The sequence below is a fragment of the Armigeres subalbatus genome, unplaced genomic scaffold, assembly GCF_024139115.2.
Source record: "Armigeres subalbatus isolate Guangzhou_Male unplaced genomic scaffold, GZ_Asu_2 Contig1338, whole genome shotgun sequence".
NCBI lineage: Eukaryota > Metazoa > Arthropoda > Insecta > Diptera > Culicidae > Armigeres > Armigeres subalbatus.
The window spans coordinates 52,127-70,718 of NW_026942108.1; the positions used below are offsets into that span (position 1 = coordinate 52,127).

At 36.1% G+C, this 18,592-nt stretch overlaps 1 long non-coding RNA gene across 1 annotated transcript; it reads left to right on the forward strand.

The window, feature by feature from the left end:
• The first annotated feature begins 12,961 nt into the window (after positions 1 to 12,961).
• Positions 12,962 to 13,444, forward strand: LOC134202666 (uncharacterized). Its single transcript, XR_009977294.1, has 2 exons — positions 12,962 to 13,114; positions 13,238 to 13,444. It is a non-coding gene; the product is annotated as an uncharacterized LOC134202666 (long non-coding RNA).
• The last annotated feature ends 5,148 nt before the right edge of the window (positions 13,445 to 18,592 follow it).

An 18,592-nucleotide genomic window follows, 5' to 3' on the forward strand; every position in this document is an offset into this window, starting at 1 on the left:
AGGGAATCAATTTTTCTTGGATACGCATGCGAAACAAGCGACAAAAAAAAACCAACGACAAAGCTTTGTTTTTGTCGAAGATAATAATGACAAAGATCCGTAAAATTTTGTCAGCAACAAAAAAGAAGACAATTTTGTTGCTAACTTCTCATCCCGTTGTTTTGCATTCTCCCTTCGGTTTTATGCTATCGTAGTTTCTGCTTTTATGAGAGTTTTCGAGAATCTAACTGATTACAAAAATTGCATCATATTCTCGGAAATATCAGAGCATGCAAGGCAAATGATTCTTGTCATATTGTGTTCGGGTTCTGATAAAGGCTTGTTTCGAGGTGCGTTTGAAAAAAAATGTATCGAAGAAATCATAATAGGGTAGTGAGCTAATTCCCGTCGTAGTAGGTAGTGCTTGGTTTTCAAATCTAATTTATACGCCAGCCCAACTACTTACTCTAACTAAGTTGTATGCAACACGTATTTTAGAGTTCCTAGTTTTCATTGTGTACTATTAGCGCATTGAACAAATCATAGTTTATTGAGAATCGGCAATCAAAAATACCCTTCAATTTTTTCAAATTTGTCTTATGAAAATCTGATTACGTCCATGAGAATTTTCATTCGTCCAGTCTAAAACTCGATGGATTGCTGTCAAATAAATCTGTTGGTATTGGTGTGCGATTTCTACAAGTACACCAAATTAGTTTTTTATGCGGTATCATACCGTGTTAAATAAAAATAACATAAATTCAATTAATATTGGCCTGTTCTGAATATGATATGTGTACATTGTGAAACATTGAATAGAATATGTGTACGGAGGATGTTCGCGGTTATCCAAGAAATACCGGAAGTGAAGGCCTTCAGATCTACACGCGTAACCAATGATCTACAGGCCTATTTTGTTAATGTAATGTACCCATTGTGGTACATATAACAGAATCTGCGTATCGAAGACGTTCGCGGTTATCCAAGAAATACCTGAAGTGGAGGTCTTCAGATCTACACGCGTATCCAATGATCTACAGGCCTGTTTTGTAAATGTAATATATCCATTGTGGTACATATGATAGAATCTGCGTATGGAAGATCTTCACGGTTATCCAAGAAATCCCTGAAGTGAAGGCCTTCAGGTCTACACGCGTAACCAATGATCTACAGGCCTGTTTTGTAAATGTAATGTACCCATAGTAGTACATTTAACAGCATCTGCGTATGGAAGACGTTCGCAGTTATCCAAGAAATACCGGCAGTGAAGGCCTTCAGATCTACACGCGTAACCAATGATCTACAGGCCTATTTTGTTAATGTAATGTACCCATTGTGGAATATATAACAGAATCTGCGTATCGAAGACGTTCGCGGTTATCCAAGAAATACCTGAAGTGGAGGTCTTCAGATCTACACGCGTATCCAATGATCTACAGGCCTGTTTTGTAAATGTAATATATCCATTGTGGTACATATGATATAATCTGCGTATCGAAGACGTTCGCGGTTATCCAAGAAATACCTGAAGTGGAGGTCTTCAGATCTACACGCGTAACCAATGATCTACAGGCCTGCTTTGTAAATGTAATGTACCTATTGTAGTACATATAACAAAATCTGTGTATGGAAGACGTTCGCGGTTATCCAAGAAATCCCTGAAGTGAAGGCCTTCAGGTCTACACGCGTAACCGATGATCTACAGGCCTGTTTTGTTAATGTAATGTACCCATTGTGGTACATATAACAGAATCTGCGTATCGAAGACGTTCGCGGTTATCCAAGAAATACCTGAAGTGGAGGTCTTCAGATCTACACGCGTATCCAATGATCAACAGGCCTGTTTTGTAAATGCAATATACCCATTGTGGTACATATGATAGAATCTGCGTATGAAAGATCTTCACGGTTATCCAAGAAATCCCTGAAGTGAAGGCCTTCAGGTCTACACGCGTAACCAATGATCTATAGGCCTGTTTTGTTAATGTAATGTACCCATTGTGGTACATATAACAGAATCTGCGTATCGAAGACGTTCGCGGTTATCCAAGAAATACCTGAAGTGGAGGTCTTCAGATCTACACGCGTATCCAATGATCAACAGGCCTGTTTTGTAAATGCAATATACCCATTGTGGTACATATAACAGAATCTGCGCATGCAAGATCTTCACGGTTATCCAAGAAATCCCTGAAGTGAAGGCCTTCAGGTCTACACGCGTAACCAATGATCTACAGGCCTGTTTTGTTAATGTAATATATCCATTGTGGTACATATGATATAATCTGCGTATCGAAGACGTTCGCGGTTATCCAAGAAATACCTGAAGTGGAGGTCTTCAGATCTACACGCGTAACCAATGATCTACAGGCCTGCTTTGTAAATGTAATGTATCTATTGTAGTACATATAACAAAATCTGCGTATGGAAGACGTTCGCGGTTATCCAAGAAATACCGGAAGTGAAGGCCTTCAGATCTACACGCGTAACCAATGATCTACAGGCCTGTTTTGTAAATGCAATATACCCATAGTGGTACCTATGATAGAATCTGCGTATGGAAGATCTTCACGGTTATCAAAAAAAACCTGAAGTGGAGGCCTTCAGATCTACACGCGTAACCAATGATCTACAGGCCTGTTTTGTAAATGCAATATACCCATTGTGGTACATATAATAAAATCTGCGTATGGAAGATCTTCACGGTTATCCAAGAAATTCCTGAAGTGAAGGCCTTCAGGTCTACACGCGTAACCAATGATCTACAGGCTTGTTTTTTAAATGTTATGTACCCATTGTAGTACATATAACAGAATCTGCGTATGGAAGACGTTCGCGATTATCCAAGAAATACCTGAAGTGGAGGCCTTCAGATCTACATGCATAACCAATGATCTACAAGATAGTTTTGTAAATGTAAGGTCCCTTTAATATCGACTCATGGAGGTTTCACAGTATGCGCATGAAAGCCGTTCGCGGATATCCAAGAAATACCTGAAGTGGATCATTGCAGATCGATACGCGTAAATAACGATATGAAGGCCTGTTTTGAATATATAATGTACCCATTATTTTTGCCTTTCGCATACAACAAAGTTGTACCGAAAGGCTATCATTTCACTCCAAGGACGAACTTTTTATAGACGGCCCGGAGACCCATAGTGTTATATACCAATCTACTTGACTCAACGAACTGTATGCATGTGTGTATGTGTGTGTGTTTTTTTTTGTTTTTTTTTTTGCAAGTGTTATAGGCCATAAATAATCTGCGCGACAGACACCTCGAGCATCCACATTATGCTCGAAGGCGAACAGGGATTGGCTCTTCCCGACCTGCTAAAAATGTGCCTCCCGGATAAACCGGGATCCTCCTTGCCTCGATCCCCCCGGGACCACGGGATGCTGCGACTACTTCGGGGGGGGGGGGGTCTGTGCTCATGCACTTCTTCTAAAATTCCGGCCCCTAGCTTAGGCTAGTTCGCCGACTGGCTTGCTGAGATCCACTTCTACGTTGTCTCGATCCCTCAGCGGTCGTGCCGCAAATTTCCTCACTCGAATCCTCCTGACTTCCCCCGGCGTCGAGGGTGGTCCACCAGTTCCGGTGAAGAAAACTTCCGCACTGATGGTGCCCCGACTACCGGCGGCTATCGCAGGAGACGCTTTCGCGCATTGCGCCGTCTTCGTCTTCGGGTTGCAGAGGTGGTCCGACAGTTCCGGTGGTGTATGTGTGTGTATGTGTGTGTATGTGTGCACAAAAGCTAAGAAAAACATTAGACAACTTTTCTTATAGCAATCCTTAGCCGATTTTCTCGCAACAAGTTTTATTCGATAGAAGGCAATGCCTAGTTGATCGCGTTTGAAAGTTATTACGAAAATGGTACATTAAACCGAGCCATATAAGCGACATATAAGGTTGGTGTCTTGACTAAATGCGAGAAAGGCAGTATCACTATTCGGTGAACTAAGTTGGTTTTTTTGCCTTTCTCGTACAACTAAGTTGTACCGAAAGGCTATCATTTCACTCCAAATTCGAACTTTTGATAAAAGTCCCGGAGACCCATAGTGTTATATACCATTCGACTCAGCTCGATGAGCTGAACAAATGTCTGTCTGTCCGTGTGTGCGTGTGTGTGTGTATGTGTGTGCGTGTGTGTGTGCACAAAATGCCATAAAAACATTAGCCAAATTTTCACATAGAAACTCTTAACCGATTTTCTTGCAACAAGTTGCATCCGACAGAGACTAAAACGCTGTTGATCACTATTGAATTTCATAATAATTGCAAATTGCAAAAATAGATAATATTAAAATAGTGATGAGACATAGTCACATAGAACAATAATGTGTTATAATGCCTTGCATCTATGAATATTTTATCCGTGGCTTCCCATTAAGAGTTTCATCGCACTATAAAGATGCTCGTGTTGCACGCATTTAGGCGTAAGTATGCTCTTCGTTCAGTTTCATAGTACTATGAAATTGTCCGAAAGTCAAAATTCGAACATAGGAAATTCGAGAAACTTTTGGCAGCGCCATCTGTCGTCTACTAGTGTAAATTTTCTATCATAACATTAGACGGTGTAACTGTTTTGCCTTTCTTGTACATCATCGAGGTGTAAGCGTAAAGGCTACATTTATTACCTTTTTGCGCGAGAAAGGCACCATCACCGTTAGGTGGATTAATCTGGGTTTTTTTCTTTGAGGTCGTTCAACAATGACGTCACAGGTTTTAGGAGGGGAGGGGTTTGTAAGATTTTGTGACACTGCATACAACAGGTATACAAACAAGCGTGACAGAGGGGGGAGGGGGGGTCTAGAAATCTAAAAAAAAAGTGGACGTCATATTTGAATCATCCCTTTATTTGTGTGTTTTTTAAGTTTAACATCAAGTTCAACACAAATGTATTCAATATGAAGAGAGCATAAACCATATTTAAAATCGGAACATTGATCTTCAGCTACGCGTGAAGATCAAATTGCTTACTCCAGGGATTTCTTGAATGACCAAGAACATATGCTGTGAGGGCATTCTGTTATTCGTACTACAGAGAGCATGTACCTTATTTGAAACCGGAAAATTGATCATCAGCTACGCGTGTAGATCGGAAGGCCTTACTCCAGGGATTTCTTGGATGACCGAGAACATATGCAGTGAACGCATTCTGTTCTTTGTACTACAGAGAGCATGTACCATATTTGAAACCGGAAAATTGATCTTCAGTTACGCGTGTAGATCGGAAGGCCTTACTCCAGGGATTTCTTGGATGACCAAGAACATATGCAGTGAACGCATTCTGTTCTTTGTACTACAGAGAGCATGTACCATATTTGAAACCGGAAAATTGATCTTCAGTTACACGTGTAGATCGAAAGGCCTTACTCCAGGGATTTCTTGGATGACCAAGAACATATGCAGTGAACGCATTCTGTTCTTTGTACTACAGAGAGCATGTACCATATTTGAAACCGGAAAATTGATCTTCAGTTACGCGTGTAGATCGAAAGGCCTTACTCCAGGGATTTCTTGGATGACCAAGAACATATGCAGTGGACGCATTCTGTTCTTTGTACTACAGAGAGCATGTACCATATTTGAAACCGGAAAATTGATCTTCAGTTACGCGTGTAGATCGGAAGGCCTTACTCCAGGGATTTCTTGGATGACCGAGAACATATGCAGTGAACGCATTCTGTTCTTTGTACTACAGAGAGCATGTACCATATTTGAAACCGGAAAATTGATCATCTACGTATTCTTTCTCTGTACCACAAGGAGCATGTACCATACTTAAAACAGGACTGCAAATCTTTGTTCCTGAGCTCAAGCCATTTCTTGGATAACTGGACGACTTATCTGTGACTTTATGCAGAATAACTATCATTTCGGTCAATTTTGAAAGTCAAACTTAAAAGTTTATTTCGGTTCCAGTTAACAAAAATTTCCTATTGCAATCCCATTTCGACCGCATAAAAATGGTTTCGATTGTGCTGCCATTCAGTTAAATGCCTCAGTCTGTCAAACAACTAACACACATGCTTAACATGTACGTGGGTAGTGCTGCCAACTGATTTCTGTTATGAAATTATTTCTCCTGTTTCAAACTTTTGGAATAGTGGAAAATTTTAGTGTGAATGACGAGTGTATATGAAAAATATTTATTTGGAAGACTTTTCTTTTATTACACTAGCGGAAAATAATTGAAAAACTTACTTTTATTGACTGCATGATGTATTACCAGATGTGTAACATAAGATTATTTCAGTTCAAACTGCCAGATTGGCAACGCGTTTTTCGACTATAAACAAGGCGACGAAGAAAATAAATTTCAAACGCTCTAAAGTTTGAAAAAACAGATCATTTGAACGCCTTCCGGTAGTTATTTTTTAATTATTTTTCACTTGAGCAATAAACATTGCTTTTATTTAGTGCGCAGTGAGAAATTTATGTGAAAAAGTGCGGTGAAAAGCAGTGAATTGAGTTGATTTTGGTGACGGTGTTGCGCGTCTTCTACAGCAGTGAACGAACTGGATTTTCCTTCGTCGCACGGGTAACGTAGGAAATTGTGAAAAAGTCACTGCCGCAAAGTTAAATTTATCTGTATTTCAAGTAAGTAACACCGGAATGTAATTTAAATGAATGCAGATCGTAGTGTACACTTTTTTCTATCTCGCCAGATGGTTAGTTTACGATTTGCGAGTATTTAGTGATTTAGAATTTGATATGACGAATGCTAGCGCCATGGACGTATTAGCGCATAACCCGATTCGGTGCTGTTGTTCAAAAACAGTTTTTTGTTCAGTACATTCAAAGTTAATTGCCTATATGCCGGGTATTAAGCCACCCGGAGTGGAAATTAATTACTATGTCTGAAACTTGATTATGCATATGTACAACATGTGATAGATTTAGTTCGGAAAAGGTATTGGAGGGTAACCGCCCCTTCGGTGGGGTTTGATCCTGGGGTCGTGGGATCAAACCCCACCGAAGGGGCGGTTACCCTCCAATACCTTTTCCGAACTAAATCTATCACATGTTGTACATATGCATAATCAAGTTTCAGACATAGTTTTTTGTTGTTTTCTCAAAATTGTGTAAATGGATATAAGCAGTTTCTCAAACAAATGATTCAAATGAGATAGAGTTTTATGGCATATTGATTTTCGAGTAAAGAAATATTAAAAAAAAATTAAACAAATCCTTCAAAAATACAAAGCGTTTTCGGAGACTTTCTTTCTCTGATTGTTTTGGGTACGCTTCGATAAAGTTTATCCACGCAAAAATCAAGTACAGAAATAGATTTGGCATTGAAACTCAAACATAACTTCAGGGCTCGTATATCAACCTCAACCGCAAAGCAAAATCACATCCCATCTCATCGTGACTGACTGTGACTCGTGAAGAATTTCTAAACACACCCAACTCTTCGAAGACACCCAAAGTAGCGCTGGATCAGTTCCAACCCGCTGAATCCAAACATCGTTTCCATTGTCGACTGTTTGAGCGGCACCCACCACCACAACTTATGAGACAACAAAACTTTGCTAATTGTAAACAGAATGGCTCGACAATCACGGTGATACTGTCGGTGTGGGACGCGCTGCCATTCCAAATTCCTCCAATATGCTACGGCTAGGCGAGACACGGAGTTGATGGTTGGTGACGTTACCTACATTCGCATTCCCATGGAAAAGGGCTCATGGAAATTCACCGTCATCGCAACGTCTCATCCCGCCCCCCCGTGCCGGTTCCAATGGACAGGATGTTTTGAGAACGGCGTCAAACATTCTCACGATGATAGGCCGTGGATGGTGGAGACGATGGCGATGAAAGAAGACGAAATTGTTTATGACAGCAACCAACAAACACCAAACCGGCAACTGTTCTCCCGATCGGGTGAATCGTCGTTCCCTGTTCCCGATTGCGCCCTGCCCATGACAATATGCACAAAGGGTATCCAATTAGTATAAACCAATAGATGGAACATTCAGATTAAAAATCATGCGTTGCACTTATCACCTTTTTTTCAAAACTACACATTTTTTGGGGATGTGGATTTGAATTCACTTCTTTTGCATCCTCCTATACTTTTAAGGCCCAGGTCGAGAAAATGTTCAACCTGAAAAAATCCTAGTCCGGACCGGGAATCGAATCCAGTCAACTTCGATCAACAATGTTTTGTTTTGTAGTCGCGCATCGACGGCATGGCACACAATTTGATTAAAAGCACGTTCTTTGTATGTTATTTAATGAATATCCCTAAACTAAACAGTTTTTCAGTAGTAAATACGAAAACGACAAATCGCCAAGCAATACTCAATGCTTTATACATTTTATAAGCAATGTGATCTACATATATGTATTAATCAATTATAGCAGTGATTAATTGTTTATTTTTCCACAAAATCAATATAATTCATGAATAATGTTCTAGAAGTGAATATTTAAAAAAAAACTGAGTCAAAATATTTTTCTATAAAATTAGGTATTTTTTTAATATGAAGATTTCTACATAAAAAGAATCTAGTTTTATTGGTTTTCTAAGAAAATTGGCCACTTTACAATAACTTTTGAATTTGCAGAAGTTTTCATAAAATAAATTTAGCTTCAAATCAATCATTTTGATGAATAAATTACAAATTGCAATTTTTTGTTTTTTTCGAATTTCGAAAGAAATTTTCTTCGAATTTCGAAAGAAATTCTCTTCGAATTGTGAAAGAAATTCTCTTAGAATTTCGAAAAAAAAGTCTTTGAATTTCGAAAGAAATTCTCTTCGAATTTCGAAAGAAATTCACTTCGAATTTAGAGAAAAATTCTCTTCGAATTTTGAAAGAAAATCTCTTCGATTTTCGAAAGAAATTCTTCGAATTTCGACAGAAATTCTCTTCAAATTGCGAAAGAAATTCTCTTCGGATTGTGAAAGAAATTCTTTTCGAATTTCGAAAGAAATTCTTTTCGAATTTCGAAAGAAATTCCCTTCGAATTTTGAAAGAAATTATCTTCGAATTTCGAAAGAAATTCTCTTCGAATTTCAAAAGAAATTCTCTTTGAATTTCGAAAGATTTTTTCTTCGAATTTATAAAGAAATTTTCTTCGAATTTCGAAAGAAATTCTTTCCAAATTTTGAAAAAAAATTCTCTTCGGATTTCGAAAAAAAAATCTCTTCGGATTTCGAAAAAAATTCTCTTCGAATTTCGAAAGAAGTTCTCTTCGAATTTCGAAAGAAATTCTCTTCGAAATTTCGAAACAAATTCTCTTCGAATTTCGATACAAATTCTCTTCGAATTCCGAAATAAATTCTCTTCGAATTTCGAAAGAAATTTTCTTCGAATTTCGAAAGAAACTCTCTTCGAATTTCTAAAGAAACTCTCTTCGAATTTCGAAAGAAATTTTCTTCGAATTTCGTAAGAAATTGTCTTCGAATATCGAAAGAAATTCACTTCGAATTTCAGAAGAAATTCTTTTCGAATTTCGAAAGAAATTCTCTTTGATTTCGAAAAAAATTCTCTTCGAATTTCGAAAGAAATTCTCTTCGAATTTCGAAAGAAATACTCATCGAATTTCGAAAGAACTTTTCTTCGAATTTCGAAAGAAATTCACTTCAATTTCTTTTCGAATTTAGAAAGGAATTCTCTTCGAATGTAGAAAGAAATTCTTTTCGAATTTCGAAACAAATTCTCTCCGAATTTCGAAATGAATTCTTTCTGAATTTCAAAAGAAATTCTTTTCGAATTTCGAAAGAAATTCTCTCCGAATTTCGAAAGAAATTCTCTTCGAATTTCAAAAGAAAATATCTTTGAATTTCGAAACAAATTCTCTTCGAATTTGGAAACAAATTCTCTTCGAATTTGGAAAGAAATTCTCTTCAAATTTCGAAAGAAATTCTCTTCTAATTTCGAAAGAAATTCTCTCTAAATTTTGAAAAAAAATCTCTTCGAATTTCGAAAGAAATTCTCTTCGAATTTCGAAAGATATTCTCTTCGAATTTCGAAAGAAATTCATTTCGAATTTAGAAAGAAATTCGAAAGAAATTCTCTCCGAATTTCGAAAGAAATTCTCTTCGAATTTCAAAAGAAAATATCTTCGAATTTCGAAACAAATTCTCTTCGAATTTGGAAAGAAATTCTCTTAAAATTTCGAAAGAAATTCTCTTCTAATTTCGGAAGAAATTCATTTCGAATTTAGAAAGAAATTCTTTTCGAATTTAGAAAAAAATTCTCTTCGAATGTAGAAAGAAATTCTTTTCGAATTTCGAAAGAAATTCTCTTCGAATATCGAAAGAAATTCACTTCGAATTTCAGAAGAAATTCTTTTCGAATTTCGAAAGAAATTCTCTTTGATTTCGAAAAAAATTCTCTTCGAATTTCGAAAGAAATTCTCTTCGAATTTCGAAAGAAATTTTCTTCGAATTTCGGAAGAGATTCTCTTCGAATTTCAAAAGAAAATCTTTTCGAATTTTGAGGGAAATTCTCTTCGAATTTCGAAAGAAATTCTCTTTGGATTTCGAAAGAAATTTTCTTCGAATTTCGAAAGAAATTCTCTCCATATTTTGAAAAAAATTTCTCTTCGAATTTCGAAAGAAATTCTCTTCGAATTTCGAAAGAAATTCTCTTCGAATTTCGAAAGATATTCTCTTCGAATTTCGAAAGAAATTCATTTCGAATTTAGAAAGAAATTCTTTTCGAATTTAGAAAGAAATTCTCTTCGAATGTAGAAAGAAATTCTTTTAGAATTTCGAAAGAAATTCTCTCCGAATTTCGAAAGAAATTCTCTTCGAATTTCAAAAGAAAATATCTTCGAATTTCGAAACAAATTCTCTTCGAATTTGGAAAGAAATTCTCTTCAAATTTCGAAAGAAATTCTCTTCTAATTTCGAAAGAAATTCTCTCTAAATTTTGAAAAAAAATCTCTTCGAATTTCGAAAGAAATTCTCTTCGAATTTCGAAAGAAATTCTCTTCGAATTTCGAAAGAAATTCTCTTCGAATTTCGAAAGAAATTCTCTTCGAATTTCGAAAGAAATTCTCTTCGAATTTAAAAAAAAACTTTCTTCGAATTTCGAAAGAAATTCTCTTTGAATTTCGAAAGAAATTCTCTTTGAATTTCGAAAGAAATTCTCTTCGAATTTCGAAAGAAATTCTCTTCGAATTTCGAAAGAAATTCTCTTCGAATTTCGAAAGAAATTCTTCGAATTTCGAAAGAAATTCTTCGAATTTCGGAAGAAATTCTTCGAATTTCGGAAGAAATTCTTCAGTTTTCTAACGAAATTCTTCGAATTTCAAACCAAATTTTCCGAATTACGAAAGAAATTCTTTGGAAAAAAAGAATCTTGAAATAAATTCTTCGAATTTCGAAAAAAATTGTCCAAATTTCGAAAGAAATTCTCCAAATTTCGAAAAAAAAATGTCCAAATTTCGAAAGAAATTCTCCAAATTTTGAAATAAAATCTCCGAATTTCGAAAGCAATTCTCCGAATTTCGAAAGAAATTCTCCGAATCTCGAAAGAAATTCTCCAAATTTCGAAAGAAATTCTCCGAATTTCGAAAGAAATTCTCCGAATTTCGAAAGAAGTTCTCCGAATTTCGAAAGAAATTCTTCGAATTTCGAAAGAAATTCTTCGAATTTCGAAAGAAATTCTTCGAATTTCGAAAGAAATTCTTCGAATTTCGAAAGAAATTCTTCGAATTTCGAAAGAAATTCTTCGAATTTCGAAAGAAATTCTTCGAATTTCGAAAGAAATTCTTCGAATTTCGAAAGAAATTCTTCGAATTTCGAAAGAAATTCTTCGAATTTCGAAAGAAATTCTTCGAATTTCGAAAGAAATTCTTCGAATTTCGAAAGAAATTCTTCGAATTTCGAAAGAAATTCTTCGAATTTCGAAAGAAATTCTTCGAATTTCGAATGAAATTCTTCGAATGAAATTCTTCGAATTTCGAATGAAATTCTTCGAATTTCGAATGAAATTCTTCGAATTTCGAATGAAATTCTTCGAATTTCGAATGAAATTCTTCGAATTTCGAATGAAATTCTTCGAATTTCGAATGAAATTCTTCGAATTTCGAATGAAATTCTTCGAATTTCGAAAGAAATTCTTCGAATTTCGAAAGAAATTCTTCGAATTTCGAAAGAAGAAATTCTCTTCGAATTTCGAAAGAAATTCTCTTCGAATTTCGAAAGAAATTCTCTTCGTAATTCGAAAGAAATTCTCTTAGAATTTGGAAAGAAATTCTCTTCGAATTTCGAAAGAAATTTTCTCCAAATTTTGAAAAAAAAAATTTCTTCGAATTTCGATAGAAATTCTTTTCGAATTTCAAAAGATTTTCTTTTCGAATTTCAAAAGATTTTCTCTTCGAATTTCGAAAGAAATTCTCTTCGAATTTCGAAAGAAATTCTCTTCGAATTTTCTTCGAATTTCGAAAGAAATTCTCCGAATTCCGAAAGAAATTCTCCGAATTTCGAAAGAAATTCTACGAACTTCGAAAGAAATTCTCCGAACTTCGAAAGAAATTCTCCGAATTTCGAAAGAAATTCTCCGAATTTCGAAAAAAAAATTCTCCGAATTCGAAATTCTCTTTTTGAATTTCGAAAAAAATTCTTTTCGAATTTGAAGTAAAAACTCCGTCAGAAATGAGGCTTGTTAGCTGGGTTTCAGCAAATTATTCGCTGATTCTCAGCATGTTTGATATCTCGGCTGTGCGAATCTCGGTAAAAGTTGAACATATTGCTGAGATTCCGGTTAAAAAAAAGTGTGAATCTGTGGTCATTCAATGATAATAGATTGCCTGTAGGTTTTTCTAATGCATTTGGAAGACCAGCTTGATTATGAAAGTTACTCAATCCTTTGCTACCAGTTTGAATTACACGCGGGAACCCCCGCGATTAAAAATACAGATGCAACAGCCGTTCGCCTTCAGCATGATACTACTTTGTTGCAATGCGTCGTTTTTGCTAGCTCAGTCAAACCAAAACTGCAGCCAGTGCGTCGGTGTTGTCAATACTTCTTTCCTTATGTTCTTTATATATAGGTATATATTATTATCGATTCGGTTCCTATATAAGGGGTGAATGAAGCTGAACAATACATCATTCATATCTGAGTTCTGGAAGAGAATAGTAACCCCAATAGAATCCAGGAAATTGTGAGTAATTTTGACAGTTTCAAAATTAGAATCAGTATCGGTAAAATTTCGGACATACATAAAAACTACCACGATAAACAATCATTCGCGAGTAATATTCACGCTAATTACTTTCATTTTTAGGTAAAAATGCCGAACAAAAGCGACGAACACGGCGCTGCAATTCGCCAAGCTATCAATTCCAATCCAAATGCCAAGGGTGATGAGAGGGCGGAAATTATAAAAGAAGCAATAAAACAATCCAATGAAGAGAACAAAGGTCAAGGTAAAAAATAAGCAGTGCAAATGTAATTCTGAATGAAATGAATAAAATTTAATGCAGGAAAATATTCCCCATCGCGTTTTGTGTTTATTCGAAAACTGTAGCGTTTGGTATTGTTGAGCAAAGAAATGGTTGGGTAATTTTGGATATGAATTCTAGGCCCGTCAAAACGCTATCTAGCTTGACTTGTGCCAGAATTACTTCCGACATATAGGGGAACTGTTCCGTTTTCCATCTCACTGTACATATATTCATCTCATAGCGAAACAAAGAAATTCCGCACCAATTTCGTCGCTTCTTTTTGCTGAAAAAAATCACAAAAATAATAAACAAACAAAATACCTTTTCATTGCTTTGTTTTTCGTGAGACCAATATCGGAGCTATGAGATGAAGTCCAGGAGCAGTAACCCTATAACTTGCTTTACAATTTCTGTTTTTCCTTCCCGAAGGATCGCAAGGCTTATATAACAATCATAAACGATTTTAATGTATTTTCTGTCATCGACGTCCTTACTGTAGTATCAGCAACACTGTAGAGCCGGAGATCAAGTAGGTCATTGAAGGGATTCAACAAGGGACTGGATGGATGGTGGTGGATGGATAGGGGAGAAGGGACGGTAAACTAACGAGAAGTGCGAATAAAACGTTGCTCTGTGTAAAAGTAGTTAGTTTACTGTTTTGATAACTGAACGCTGCAACAAATCTAAAATGGAATGGAAAGTATGATCCGATTCGCAGTTTATCCTAAACTGTACAGATCGCGATATGTACGATATATAATGCTGTAATAATGCAAAAATAGCTGAAGGGTCCACTATTGGTTGGAGGTCCACTATTGGACACTTTACCCTAGTACACTAATAAAAATCCAAACATTTCAATTGGCAAAAATCTAAAAAAAATACAAATAATTTTTATGTGTGCGTTAATAATCACCCGCTATAGGAGAATCCACATGAAGGTTATTAGTTAATAAGGGTTATGTGTGTTTCCACATATATGATATACGAATTCACATAGCCGTTATGTGGGAAATGCTATACTCAAAATTTATGTGTGCCACACATAATGGATATGATTGGATTTTTGTCAGTGTAGTTTTCACATGGGAAAACTGTCAAACGCACGCACTGTTCAATTTACGGTCGTATCTTTGATACAACCTTCTCGTTTTCTCAATTTAGGCAGACGAATCGTAAATACGTAAGTTGACAGCCCCTATGTGTAGCCATGCGAAAAAAGAAAAACAGTAAGACACTCACGCTCTAAGGGCAAATGGTTGTCACAATTTGTTCGTAGGTAGAACGGCTAGAGTACCTTATCAGAGCAATACTCAATCTTGCAATATTTTGTTATGTGCGAGTCACCAAGATAATAACAACGTCCTGGTTGTGGACGGCTTGGTTAGTGGTATGGAAACCACCGTGCCAAGACAGGCTTTAGGCAAGAATATTCACGCTTCGATTGTGTGCTGTTCAATAGATGGTCTTCATACCTTTCTTTCACACTCTATTGCTATTGCCATCGCTCCCTAGTGAACGGCTTACCATCTGTTGGTTTTCAATTATCTTTCGATTATCTACTCCCTCATACTTTGAGTAGAACTGACCAGTACTGAGATTTTCATTTTTATTGAGAGAGGTCACGCGATCATTCATTACAATCACGGTCGTAAAATTTGTTTCAAAAAAAAAATCAATTACGAATAATGATATAGCATTAAACTGGTCGAAGATACATTTTCATCGAATTATCTAATTATAACACACGTTGTTTTAAATAACAACCTTTGATATAACTGAGTTGAAATTTTGATATGGCTTGACGCTCGGGACTGTATTGCATTGAAAGCAACGAAAAATATGATAAAATGATGAACGTGGAAGGATTTCTAATTATAATAGGATCATAATCTGTACAGCTGTTTTTTTAACTAAATATTTAATTTAAAACAGACCGACTTACCAGGCAGCCACCGTAAATAGTTCAATACGGATCTTGCGAAGCGATCCCTTTTATTTTTATTCTGCTGATCTTACTCTATTAAATGCAATCGTTTTTTCTGCAGAGGCGCTAGCAGTCAACCACTTTAGTACCTATTTCATGCGCGGAAATCCCAACACGAAAACACCCAAAGCGACGCTTTATTTTACATCATAGTATGCGCACATAACATATGTGTAACTCGGGTTCTAAAAGATGTACCCAAGTACAGATTCAGAGGTGGTATAGAGAACATCGTAATGTCAAAGTCATTATACCAGTTCACTTTCGAAACACGGAAAAAAATATAGTAAACACAATCGAAACTTACACGTTTAGATTACTTACCCCATTAATGGGTACTGTTTTTATGTTGATATTATTCACACCGTGAAAAAGTCACCCTTTTGACGTAAACTACGTCAAAAACGGAAATTTCAAAATCGGGGACCGTCACGAAATTATGTAAGATTTGGAACGTTACTATAAAGTATGACTCTTTACGAATGTTAAGAAAAATGAAATTATGAAATTATTAGAAGCGTTCCTCAAAATTGAAAAGTAGTAGGTTGTATCAGAGACACGACCGTAAAATCAACGTAGAATTACGTATTAGAGTGCAGCGACTCAGAACAGTAATTATAGGTTTCTTGCTTTTAACCATCTTTTGAATTTGATTTTTAACATTTATCAATTCACGCTCCAGATGACTAATAGCCTAAATGTAGGCAATTAACTGTGTATAACAAGTGTTCAACCGTGCCTGACGAAATTCAATTTTTTAATAGTTCAGGGCCTATATTCAATAATAGTTGTGCAAAATCTTAAAGAATCAAAAATCATCGAAATCGGTTAGAAGATGGCTGAGTTATTACCCCATACAACCCGACCACTTTTCGTAGCGGTCTCAAATTTGATTCTGCAGAATGACCCCTCTATGTTTTCCCGAAGGAAGGAAAAATCATTAAGTTTTGATTTAGTATTTTTAGTGAGGAGATCTTTCAGCCCTAGGCTGGCTCGTCTCCGGAGGATTTCATCGAGTTTTAAAAAATGTCGATTATTTGTAAAATTTGGATCAAATACACCACGAGCAACACCGTAAAACAGCGTCAAAAGCCTCGTCAAATGAATCTCGTGAAATTTCGTAACATGTGCTTTTTGATAGGATCCTTACTAATTTTCCACTCGAAATATAATATGAAAACATTTGTTGCAATGAATACAAAACTCAAATCAAGTTAAATTTTTCCCAAATAATTACAATGCAACATCAATATATTATGCATCTCGAGAAAATATAGAATACTGCGGCTTCCGGCTGGTTGCTTCCCAGGTAATCGCAACAGTCACTAAACACGACAGGGTCAACGACAATCTTACATATCGTATGTACTTGTCATGATAAACACTCTCCATGTACTCAGTGACTCCGGTTGCCTCTCACTAATACAATCGAACATTGCTGTCATTTGACGAAAGGCACGTAGTTTTGTTTTGAGCGGGAAAATTCTCCCTATCTTTTAACCCGGCGGCTATCTTAGGGCCGATGCCCACGTAGCGTTTTTTCAACGCTGCGTGCACGTGGCGTTAAAAAAACGCAGGTGTGCATCGGTGCGGCGACGCTGCGTTACCGCTTTTTCCTGATGCACACATGCGTCCTTTAAACGCCGTGTGCAAGCAGCGTTGAAAAGACGCTATGTGGGCATCGGGCCTTAACGTCTACCTTCGCAGTCGAGCCTGCGAGAGTAAACCGCCGCGAGAATCTCAAAAAAGATAAGGGCGACAATAAGATCTGAAACGAACATAACCACAATCTTCATTGTTCGGATCCGGCACAATAGAAAGCTTCAGTTAGACAACCAAATCGATTCTTTTCGATACAAGATACAAGCAGCTTCAAGATTCAGTTATACGGTTTCTGTTTAGAATTACGAAATCTGGGTTGATACTTCCAGCATTCATGTTGTTTTAAAATAATGCGTTTATTTCAAACTATTTAATTTTGATTGCAACAAAGGTTAAAAATAAACAATCAAATTTCCAGTTTGTTCTTCAACAAAAAATTCAATGTTTAAAACATAGACTTATTTTTGTCCGTAAATAAACCATAATGGGAAATGTGCAAATTGTGCATTTATATGTACTGAATGCGGAAAAAACAATGTCACGGATACAAATTTCATCCATTTGAATCAAAAATATTCATGTTTGTTTGCAAACAGATAACAATGTTTGAATCAAACATATTTAATTTAAAAACAAAATAAAATTCCTGTTTGTATTATGCATGCACTAGTGAGCAGTCCCTCGCTAGCTCTTACAGATGTAAACAAAAACTCGGAAGCTGCACCAAAGCAGCAGTAAAGGAGTGGAAGTATATTTTTTCATGCTTCTAAATTTTTAATGGGGATGATTTTAGGTACAAAAAGGTAAGTAAATGAAGTATGAACGTGCGCATATGTGAAATCTGGTAGTGTAATGCTACCAGAATATGAATATTTGTAGAATTGATAGGGAAATATTATTAGCGGCCGAACCAAAACAATAATATGTATGTTTGCTTTAAACAATCCGCTGATTGAAACAATAGGAAGTGTATATTTGATTCAAACATAATTTACGTTTGTTTTGATTGCGACAATATGTTTGTTCATAACCATATTTATGTTTAATGCCAGAACAAATTGAAATTTTGTTAGATTTTACCTAGAATATGTTTTAGTCTACCGTAAAATTTTCTGCGTGGTGAGAACACATGTGACGATTGGGTAAATCAAGCATCCGAAAGATATTCAATTTATAAAAACCCAGATTGATCCACCTAGCGGTGATGGCGCCTTTCTCGCGCAAAAAGGTAATAAATGTAGCCTTTACGCTTATACCTCGATGATGTACAAGAAAGGCAAAACAGTTACACCGTCTAATGTTATGATAGAAAATTTACACTAGTAGATGACAGATAGCGCTGTCAAAAGTTTCTCGAATTTCCTATGTTCGAATTTTGACTTTCGGACAATTTCATAGTACTATGAAACTAAACGAAGAGCATTCTTACGCCTAAATGCGTGCAACACGAGCATCTTTATAGTACGATGAAACTCTTAATGGGAGCAAGCCACGGATAAACTTTAAAAATATTCATAGATGCAAGGCATTTTTCATAAAACATTATTGTTCTATGTGACTATGTCTCATCACTATTTTAATATTATCTATTTTTTGCAATTTGCTA